Source organism: Haliotis rubra, unplaced genomic scaffold (genome assembly GCF_003918875.1).
Source record: "Haliotis rubra isolate DU_JTF1 unplaced genomic scaffold, ASM391887v1 Scf432, whole genome shotgun sequence".
Lineage (NCBI taxonomy): Eukaryota > Metazoa > Mollusca > Gastropoda > Lepetellida > Haliotidae > Haliotis > Haliotis rubra.
In genome coordinates this window covers 732,542-744,799 of record NW_025767116.1, presented here as the reverse complement: position 1 = coordinate 744,799, position 12,258 = coordinate 732,542, and positions in this window count along the sequence as shown.

Below are 12,258 nucleotides of genomic sequence, written 5' to 3'. Positions count from 1 at the left end.
GTACCAAGTTAATCTGTTATTGACCATGCGTTCCATGGTTTTGCAAATGCAGCTAGTGAGAGAAATAGGTCTATAATTTGAGGGATCGGTATGATCACGTCCCGGTTTTGGTATGGGCACAATTATCGCATCACGCCAGGATGAAGGGAATGTACCAGAGGTCCAAATGTCATCAACAATACTTAATAAAGTTTCTAAACATGATTCTGGTAAATGTGTCAGGAGTTGATAATGGATGTTGTCACTTCCTGAAGCAGTATCACGAGCTTGATCAAGTGCAGTGTGGAGCTCATAAATAGAACAGATTTCATTGTAGTCTTCCCCGTTATCCGAATAAAAATTAACAGTCTTCCTTTCCTGCTGTTTTTGGTAGTTTGGAAATTTGGATGTATAGTTTGACGAGGAAGAATGTTTTGCAAGTGTTTCACCAAGTTTATTAGCAATATCTAATGTATCAGTTAACAATTGATCTCCATCTTTGAGATTATGTATGCTTGATTTTGTACCTTTACCTTTAATTGTCTTTATCATGTTCCATACTTTAGAAATTGGTGTACGTGAATTGATCTTTGAAATCAAGATTGGCGTTTATTTTGTTTAAATGTACGCCGAGCTTTAGCATTTAAAATTTTAAATTTATTTAAATTATGGACCTTTGGATGGCGACGAAAGTATTTTACGCGCCTTCCTAGCTTGTTTGCAGGCATTGTTGAACCATGGTTTACGTATGTGAGGATCTGCAGAGGACTTCGGGATACATTCATCAGCTATTTTGTGAAGTTCTTCAGAGAAAAGTTTTATGGCATCGGGAACATCTGAAAAAATAAGCAGGTTTCAGATTGTTAGTGCAAAGAGTTTCAAACAATGTCCAGTTAGCTTTAGTAAAATTCCATCGTGACAAAGGTGGAACATCGGATGGTGTCACAGATTTCAGAATGGTAGGAAAATGATCACTTCCACAAAGGTATTCATGGACTGACCAGTCGAATTCTGTAAGTAAACTAGAATCAACAAGTGATAAATCACGGCACGAGTATGTGCCAGTGGCAGGATGTAAATACGTGTGAGAACCATCATTAAAAATGCACAAATCATTATTCAAGAAAAAATCTTCAAGTTGTTTACCCTTAGTATTTGTATCATTAGAACCCCAAATTGGGTTATGGCCATTCAAATCTCCCATGATGACACATGGCTTAGGGAGCTGGTCATAAAGGGCATGAAGTTCAGACTGTTGAAGCGAATGGGATGGTGGTATATACAAAGAACAGAGGGTAAAAACTATATGTAATGTAACCCGCACTGCAACAGCTTGAAGTGGCGTAGTTAGAGGAACAGGACTGTGAATAACGCCCTGTTTCACCAGTACTGAGGATCCACCAGTAGCTTTATCTCCCGGAGGAGAAAAATGATTATATGAGCTGTAATGGCGTAAATCAAGTTTATCTGTTGTTTTTCAGTAACGTTTCTTGTAAACAAAATGCTGATGGTGTGTAATCTTAAATTTATAATTGATGATCATTGAAATTGTTCTGAAGTCCTCTACAGTTCCATTGTATGATGTGACTAGCACTCATGGGGGGGTTAACGGGTGATCGTGAACGTGAAGGAGGAGGGCTCCTTTTGTTTTGAAATGGAGTAGTAACCTCCATTTCCATTGGTTCAAAAGAATTATGAACATCTACAGGTGGTTGTCTTTTTTTTCTTCCGTTTTTTTTCTTTTCGTGTTTGCTGAGTAGCAGGTTTTTCAGTTTCAGAAAGTTCTTGAGATTCTGGCTCTGATATCTTTGAAAATGGACTCTCTGTTTGAGAGGCTGAAGTAATTGTCTTGTGAGTTGTTGGGGTACTTTCTCTGATGGATATTTGATTTTCATGAACCAAAGAAATTTCAGTCTGGCACAATGTAGACACTGTAATGACCTTTGCAGGGACAGGAGAAGATGCTACAGCAGAAAAGGTTGTAGTGGTTGGTTTGGAAAATGGATCTGGAACCAACTTTTTTGCTTCAAAATAGGAAAGGTTGTTTGTGCATTTCACTTTCAAAATTTGCGACTGATAAACAAAGAAAGGACACGACCGTGACGATGCCAAATGCTCACCATCACAGTTTGCACACTTCATTGCATTGGTGCAATTGGAACTGTCGTGAGCACCACTGCAGCGAGAGCATCATAGTGTGAGTACAAGTCTTGGCACTATGACCAAACTTTTGGCAATTGTAACACCGGAGAGGATTTGACACATTAACATCCACTCCAATGTTAAAATATCCGGCATTTATAGATTTTGGAATAGTTGGCAGGGCAAACGTGAAAAGATAAGTGTTTGTTTTTTATTACAGTGTCATTTTGTTTCCTTGTGAATCGCTTAACAGCAATTACTCCTTGATTTTGTAATTCGGCAAGAAGTTCTTCCTCGCTCATGTCTGAGAGACAACGAGCACGGTCTCGAATTATTCCACGGCAGGAGTTTAGTGTACTGTGTACTGAGACAACAACCGGGACATTTACAAACTGCTTTAATCCAAGCAGATTGACGGACTGTTGTTTTCGTACACATTCGACAACAAGTGAGCCAGAGCGAAGTCGAGTAACGTTTTTAACTTCTCCACAGGCACCTTTGATACCCATGGATATGGCAAACGGATTCAACTTGAGCGGAGTACCATCAGAAGATGAAATGACAAGAAATCTCGGCCAGTAATCGTTCAGTTCAGGTGCACTTTCGTCATCAGACGATACAGAATCGACATGACGACGTTTGTTTTTCGACGAACCAGAGAGTTGAGTGAGGGACATGGTGATATAATATTTTTCAGCAAACTTGCTCCCCACCCGCCATCCAGTGTCAACAGAGGACGATGTTGCAGAGGAACCCAGTCTGCATCATCAGGGCTACAAGTTTGCCATACTCCAGCAAATGTAACATGAATAGCTATATTTATCTACCAAAGTGACTGTCCAGCTGGTTCTGCACATAACAGAAATTTGGAGACATATAGAATTCGGAGGTTGACATTAACCAGATTGGCCCATGAGCCACCGCCTTCTGACGTAGGACTCTAGGCAAAAACCGTTGAAATATTTCGAATAAAGTTAAACACACAAAAATACGATATTAGACTCCAAATATGGAAATGTCCAACACAGGGCATGACATGACCAGCCGATTGATAGAACCGGGCCAGTTCTACCACCCGTCTAGGTGAAGTAAGGGTCAAAGTGGTGTGTTGGGCAAAAGGAACACGGTTCCAGGAACCTATTGCCCTCAACAACCGGAATCCCGTCCTCCACCGACACAGAAGCGCAACCCACGGCAAACAGGTTGGTGGACCAAATATGCCCCCGGGTCCACAACGGGGGGTTGAAGGGCGCTTAGCGTGACCCAGCACCCACCACGAGGAGGTGGCCCTTCATGGGTGCCTGTTTTTGAGTGAAATGAAACATTGTCAAAATTAGCGAAAAACAAAGGTGCTGAAACACACCAACACCATGTTTGATTCAAACGCCCAAACACAACAACCTAGCCATATGGAAGACAGACTTCCCATGCAAGCGCAGCTTACAGCGCTCGACACTACCACTTCTAACCTTTAAGAAAATAAATTAAAAATAATCGGTTTGAATTTTCTTGTGACCACGTTTCCTTTGACATTCGTATTCATCAAAAATAAACTTTTCAAGAAACGAATAGATTTAAAAGGTACAATTGAACAACAGTTTGCCACTCACCAGTCAAATACAGCATGGTGTAGAGCAGTTGTTGTGGATAATTCTCTCCCATTCGTGACCAACTCGTTTCATTCCGGAACAAGCCGAATAGCGACTCGTGCCCCTCTGGAAGGATGATTTCATACTGGCGCATGAACATCAGAACTTCTTTGAACAGAAACGATAACTCTATTCCTGTTTCATTCCAATGGTACTTAACATCACCGAAGCATTCGTATGTTGTATTGCTGTTTTTGTTTTTACTTGTCTGTTTTAGAGAATTAGACCTATTTGATACAACTAAAAGGAGGCAAAAAACATATTTGTTAAAGACATATTCTGACGTAATTATTACCAGATGTTCACCTTATATTTCCAATTATATTTCTAATAGGCTTTTATAATCAACAATGGGATTTGGATTTTTGAATATGCAAATAAAAGTTATTAAAAAACCTAGCTGCATTAAATCCCAAAGCAGAAACGCAAAAATGACTAAAATATTTCTCAAACTGAACATTCGAGTGACCTTGCTGTTATACCCAAAGTGGAATTTTAAATGAATTGGCTGAAAATATATGAATGACCAAATAAAAGTGAGACTAAAATATTACCAGAGATGTGAAATATATGCCCAATGTTAAAGATTAATGTTGATTAGTCACATATAGATATAATATTATTGTTTTGAAACCTGTAGTAATTTACAATTACATTTCCTAAAATTGTTGGAAGCGCACTACAATCTCCACAACAAGCTCGCAATATCTTCAGAAATACACTCAGTTGGCCGTTCTGTCAACAAACGCAGTTCGTGTATTTGAATCCCTCGCCGTCAATCGCATGATTCTTATCAAAAACTTCACATTAGACAGCAGAATTCTGTTAGCTACGTTCTTAGAACTTTCAGTATGACGATATATATTTTTCATGATTTTAAAACAAACACATAATGCCATAAACGATTTACGTAGTCAGGATTATTTTTATCAAAGCACCGCAACAATTACGCGCGTTTTGATTGGGTAGTCGTATTTTCGCACATAACAACCATCGAGACGGGAACAAGTCTTATTGGCGGTCAGAGAAAGGGGCGAGTGGTGACGAATGATTCTCTCCTAGAGGCGATTTTCTTCGTCGTCGGATATTACCTCAGTGGTTTTACTGGTACTTGACCCTAAACCTGCTGCCGACCTCTTCCTCATTACTGCATCTAATGACCTTCTGCTTTCAACGAATTCTTAATCTTCAAAAAAGGTTCACACTTGGATTTCGCGTTTTCAGTGCCGATGTAATAGCAGCAAATACACCTTACAGGGTTACCGCTGGATAGAAGCCCCTGTTTGTTTTGTGAGTTTCAAATATGAAGTATTTCAGGGCCGTGTTAATATCTACTGTGTCTATGTCTCAGATACTGTCCATGAGACATGCCGAGGTTAATGAAACATTGTTACTCATAATTCTTTGACGTTTCTCTTCGTGCAATCGGCGAAAGACCGACACAGCCCAGCCAGTCTTCTGTAGAGTACCTTTAGGTATGCACAAGTTCCATTTATCAAACAGTTCTTGTCCACTTAGTGGTACCCCGAATCGGAACATAATTTCGTGTTCATCCTCATAGTCATCCCCTCTGTTACTACTCTCGAAACGTAGACTGTGTACGGAAGATGTCTTCGTAGGACGACATCTCGTCTTCGCTGTCGCTAATAGACTACTGACTGAAACCACAAGCTTTTAAAGGCATGCGCGCAGTAGTTCGTGTCGCACGTGCTGCTAGTGCACAGTCCACTTCAGGAATGTTTTTGAGTAGGTGACTGACCCAGAAACGCAGAAGTATTTGATTTCTTAAATCAAAATACACTAATCTTGTGGTTCTCTCGGGAAAATCACCTCCCCCCGCGGGTTTACATTGCTACTAAAACCTCGGAGGTGTGTTTTCTTCTTTACACGTGCACACCATATTGCTGTTTTGTATATTCCAACATGGTCATGCTGCACAGTTGCCTTGCAGGGCTGTCAACGCGACATACAAACATGTCGCTGTTGCCTACATTTAAACATTTACATGCTGCCGACCATCATATATATGACCCCAACATACCAACCTACCTAGACTTGTTATCACGTATGGCACCCGTAAAAAGCCACCTCCTCGTGCTGGGTAACGCTAAGCGTTCTTCAACCCCCCGGGGGTATATTTGGTCCACCAACCCGTGTGCCGGTCGAGGACGGGAGTCTGGTGGTTGAGGGCACTGGTTCCAGGAACAGCGTTCCTGTGCCCAACACACCACTTCGCCCCTTACTTCACCTAGACGGGTGGTAGAACTGGCCCGGTTCTTTCAATCGGCTGGTCACGCCAAGCCCTGTGCATGGTAAGTATTTTGCTGCACAAATTTGATTTTCTGCTATGTATCGATATTGGTCTTGGTTATTAATGATTGTTGACAACACAAAATTACTCATTTGTTAACTTGCCTAGAGTCCTATGCCAGAAGGCGGTGGCTCAAGATTTTCCTACTTGAGTATACCCTCCTAGTATCCCTGGTGTCGTCTGTTGGAGACCCACAGACATAAGACACCGTCCTTGTTGACGCTCCATGGTAGGTGGGGAGCTAGGAGGGTGAACTACATATATTTCAACCATGGCATCCCCACTAAAAAAACGCTCACACGAATCTGACGATTCGTTGTCTTCAGAGAATGAAGCTCAAACAACTTTCACCAACACTGCAAATTGGCCTTGTTTTGTCGTTATGTGTGTCCCTGATGGTTGTTCTATAAAGTTCAATCCATTTGCCGTTTCAAAGGGCATGGAAGGTTTAGCCGGAGAGGTGAAGGAAATAAAAAAGTTACGATCTGATTCCTTGCTTATTGAATGCAGGAAACAAACTCAATCAAACATTCTGTTGAAAACAATATCGTTAGCTAATGTTCCTGTGGAGGTGTCCCCTCACAGGACATTAAATAGCAGCAAAGGCATCGTCCGTGACATTGGACGTAGCCTTTCAGACATGGACGAAATTGATATCGTGACTGAGTCAAACTTTTTACGGCTAAAAAGAATAATGAAACCTTCAAAACGAACACCTATCTCTTCACTTTTTGTCTGCTAGTTCACCCACAATCACTGAAAGCAGGAGATTGTAACCTAAGGGTGGATACTTATATCCCCAATCCCTTAAGGTGTTATACCTGCCAGAAGTATGGCCATGGGTCCAAATCATGCCACAATCCAGCTGCATGCCAACGATGTGCTGGAAGATGCGAGGACAGCAATGTTTGTGATAAAACTCCTGTCTGCGTCAGCTGCTCTGGTTGCCATCCCTCATCTTCCAAGGAATGTCCTTCCTGGAAGCTGCAGTCAAAGATCTCGCGAGTAAAGCATGAGCAACATATCATGCTCAGAAGCAAAACAGATTGTTCTTGCACAAGAACAATCAGGCCCGACATATGCTCAAACTGTTTCTGCTTCTATTCAGGCCTCGGGATCAACACATGTTTCATGCGTTTCAGTAGGTTGTCAAGCCGATTATACATGGGCTAGGAATTCTGCTCCTACTTTGATATCTGCTGAAGTTCAAGCCGAGACCGCCAAAGGTAACTTCCAGTGCTCAAACCACATCTTCACAAACAATTCAGTCAAAGGCATCTTCTGCGAAAAATACATCTGCATCTCAGAAGCAACAATCAGACACAGATGTGAACTTAACTGTGAAAACTAAATCCAAATCAAACAATGAAGACAAAAAGAATCAATGTAAGAGAGCCCAAATGGGGTCGAATGACCAGGTCCAACTTTTTAACAAGTTTGGATCTCTTGAGGACATGGATGTGTCCGACCATAGTCATGGTAGGACACATAGCTTATCACCCTCAAGGAAGGTAAGGGGTAGATCTCCTGTTCATCCGCCGAAGAAGTAATGTCTTCACCTAAAATCAAATGGAATTGTAGAGGACTCTGGAATAATTTAAACGATTTACAGTTATTAAATCAAGATTTTAAACCGTCAGCGTTCTGCATCCGAGAAACTTATCTCAAACAGACAGATAACTTTGACTTCCGTCAGTTCAGGGCATATGACTGTTTTTCTCCTCTGGGTGATAGAGCTTCTGGTGGATCATCAATCCTGGTAAGGTGCAATGTTATCCATAGCAGTGTTCAACTTAAAACAAATCTTCAGGTCGTTGCAGTTCGACTTACATTACAGGTTGCTTTTACTTTATGCTCTTTATATATTCCGCCTTCATCGGCTGTCCAACTAACCGATCTGCAAACTCTTTGTGATCAACTACCTAAACCCTGTTTAATCATGGGTGGTTTAAATGGCCATAACCCGCTCTGGGGTGGCACTAATACAAACACCAAAGGTAAATTACTGGATGATATTATTTCAGACAACGATTTATGCATTTATAATGACGGTTCAAATACGTATCTTCATCCTGGCACAGGAACATATACAGCTCTTGATTTATCAATTACTGACTCCAACCTATTGAGTGAATTTGAATGGTTAGTCCACGACGACCTCTGTAGAAGTGACCATTTCCCAACATTACTAAAATCTGTAAATCCATCTGATGTTCCTCCATCATCAAGATGGAATTTTAATAAGGCTAGCTGGGCTCTGTATGAAACTCTCTGTCGTGCCAAACTTAAACTTGAACTTTTTAATGATATTCCTGAAGCCATAAAATGTTTTTTCAGATGAACTAAATAACATAGCTGACGAGTGTATGCCAAAGTCCTCTGCAATTCCTCATGTAAGGAAACCATGGTTTAACAACAATGAATGCAAACAGGCTATGAAGGCTCGGAAGAAAGCCGAGCAGCATTTCCGTCGCCATCCTATGGTCCACAATTTAGACAAATTTTAAATTTTAAATGCTAAAGCACGACGTACTTTCAAGCAAAAAAAATGCCAATCTTGGCGAAATTATGTTTCAAAAAATATATTCGCGCACGCCGATATCAAAGGTGTGGAATATGATCCAGAAAATCAAGGGTAAGGGCTCTAAGTCTAGTATGTTGTACCCATGTGGTGAATCGAACCCGGGTCTTCAGCGTGACGAGCGAACGCTTTAACCACTTGGCTACCCTACCGCCCTGGTGTTTCAAGAATACATGCCATGGTTTATGACCTAAAATAATACATTTCCTCCAGGTATGGGCATGGGGAACGTCCTCATCGGCATATTCTACAGCACCTACTATTCTGCCCTGTTTGCCTGGTTCATGTATTACTTCTACGACTCCTTCTTTCCCAACATTCCCTGGAGTAACTGTGACAACCCATGGAACACACCCTCGTGTATAAGGTTCAACAACGTCGGTGATGACGCACATGCCAACGCTACAAACGTTTCCGTAGCCGTCACCAGTACAGTGAATGTCCTTCACAACTCTTCTGCCTTGGCAAATGGGACCATGCAATTAACGGGGTTCACATCGGCAGAAGAATTCTGGAAGTAAGATTTGAAGCGAATGTGCTTTCTGGATACTATGTACTGAATACATAAAGCTATGCATTTGGTTACGGTTCATAATTTGCCGTGACAAAAGGTTTAACAGTCCCCTTTGAACCAGCAAAATAGAACACAGACAAGTCTAAAATATTCAATGTTATATCGAGCAAACAATGAGGAAGCTACAATGAATGACAATACAAATCTCTAGTACAATGCAATTGAGTCACAAATATAAAATATTAACTCACCAGAGTCTTGGCATTTACAGTGAGAGCAGATATACTGATTGAAAGTTGTTTAAAATGACAGTAGATGAATAGGCAAGCACGATCAATGTTAAAGAACTTGACGGTGGCATACAGATGTGTATAACTCCGGAATTTTCCCTTCATAAGTAGACGTTTTCTCAGAAATTCTTGCGTCAAGAACTGTGTCAGACAGAGCGTTCGCATGTTGTTAACATTCACAAGTTCTGTGTATAAACTTTATTGTCTCGTTTCCGAATGAACATTGAAAAACGCTGGCGAAATTTGACGAAATTCTTTAAAATGGTTTTGTTTTGATCTTAAGGTGTTTTACAGGTAGTGTTAGAATTAAAGATTTTAGGATCGTGATACGTATCGTATCGCCACCGTTATATCAGGATTCATATGGCATCGCAGCTTCAGTGCACAACACTTTGGCAATATATCGTCATGACTAAAATTTTAGTATCGTGATGTATCGCATCGCAGGTTGTATGCCAATACCAGCACTAATTAACACCATTCGCAATACCGCAGATTCGGTTAAACTATTGCAAGAAAGGATCCAAGGTCTCAAAGTGATCCCATACTGGCTGGTAAAGATCATCTGTTGCGGAGCCACTTGTCTTGCTTGCCAGATGTTTCCTAAGCTCCCTCGAGTAAGATGTGCGAATATTCGCAATCTTTGATGTCACCTGATTATCTGAAAGAGATCAAACATAACTTATTCTACCATGACTTCAGTAAATACTGGATTGTATAGATTAAGTAAAGTCATTCAGAGGTATGTAGTCATACAGTATGTATTTTCTTTGAAAACATGGTTATGGAAGAATGGAGATAAACCTACTGTGTAGCATGAGGTTTTAAATGAAAAAAATTAACCTATTACCATGATTACATAATGTCGTTAGATACCTCTGCTTTTCCAACACAGTATGTTTATCTCCTAATTATAGGACCAAAAGAAAATATGACGAAAAGACCAAATTATGATTACCAGATAATGAAACTGCATATTTAGTATGTGTTATAGTTTCCACACAATAGCTCTAAGTGAATATTGCATAATAATCTGTACAGAAATAATTACAAAACAATTATATGATTTATAACATTCAATATTTTTAAAACATTCCTTATGGTATGTGAATGTATGCATCTATTATGTCTATGTACCTATCTTCCATTATATTTTACCTATTATGAAAGAGTCATTAGCCTCTTTTGAACAGTAGTTATTTATTATTATCATGAATGACACATAATAATCATTATTTCAATAAAGGTGTTTCAATAACATCAATAAGATTTGCAAAGTAACATGTTAGAAAACATACAAGATGGTGACAATAATGTTTTTAGCAAATGAATGTTCCATTGAATCACCAAAAAATAAATGCAGTGAATATGGATTCTTGAAGTGTTTGCCTTTGATCAGAATGAAACTGAAGCCTCAGATTACCATTTAGACTACCATGAGGGTATCATAAAAAGATGAAACTTTCACACTTTTTCATGAAATAATACATTTGTGAACTCTTCACACTTGCTGAATTAACCATGTTAACAAGTGCATGCTAACCTAAAAGGGCACTCACTGTTCTGAGTGTTAATGAGTTAATTATGTGTTTTGCAAATATTACAGTATCTTCAAGGGTACATATTTACAATAATACGTTTTGGCCACAGATGAATCACAATTCCAGTTATGTGCTTGTACAATATTTTATATATATAAGGGGATATTTTGCCCAAATATTCACTAATAGCTCTTGGTGTAACCAGCTGTTCAAATATGCAGACACGAATTCGTATTATTTTTACATAACTTATTGCGCACATGAGTGTCTCTGTGCCACAGATATAAACCACCGCTTTGCGTACATATTTGCTCCGCATATTATAGTGTAGCTACATTTCGAATAGGACATTTAGCATTATTGTCGAAGATGTGATGCTCGCATTACATTTGTCAACAGACGTATATAGTCAGAGTACTCACTTGTCAATGACTTTTCTGGAAAAGCTGATCGCTGTCAGCGCAGCATTCCTCTTCTCTCTTCTGGAATAGTCCTTACACGTAATATTACAGAGTGTTTCGCCTCAGATATAGAGCCACAAAACGCTCCGTTCCCCTCCCTGGAAAAATCGAGTCGAGGTTCATCGTAGCAGACGAAGCCATCTTTCGCGCTTGTTTGTAAACATTTACCACGTGACATCAAAACGCAATATGATTGGCCGTGCAACATCCAACTTGCCGATTAACTAGAACAGGCTCTACACACTCACGATTCGAGCGGTCGATTTGTACCGTTTGTTGAATTCGATTTATCACTCAGACGATACGACTTGGTCGAATTCGGCATATCGTTTCGACGGGCCGACCCGTGTGAGTCCGGCTTTTCTCTCATTATGTCGCAGTCCAAAGGGGAAATCATATATAAATGAAAAATAATGTAAGTAAATAACTCCTTAACTCTCACATGCTAAACACAAACACAGATGTTTGTATTCACACACATCTTATTTAAATTTAATCGTAAGTGAACTACTCAAATTTGGTAAGAATCATCACTTTTTAAGGTGCTACGCGTAAGTTGTGGCAAAAGCCAAAGATAATAATGCATGTAGACATATTTGATAATCAAATGTTCTTTGTCATTGGCCACGCAATGCCATCAAACCACTTGCGATCAATAATCAAATCACTAATATAAACTGATCGGAAGTATTACATTCACAAACATAAATTCAATGACCCCAAAACGGCTCTCACTCTCATATGGCCATAAAGGAATCCAGTGTTTTACCAGGAACATACTGCTTATATA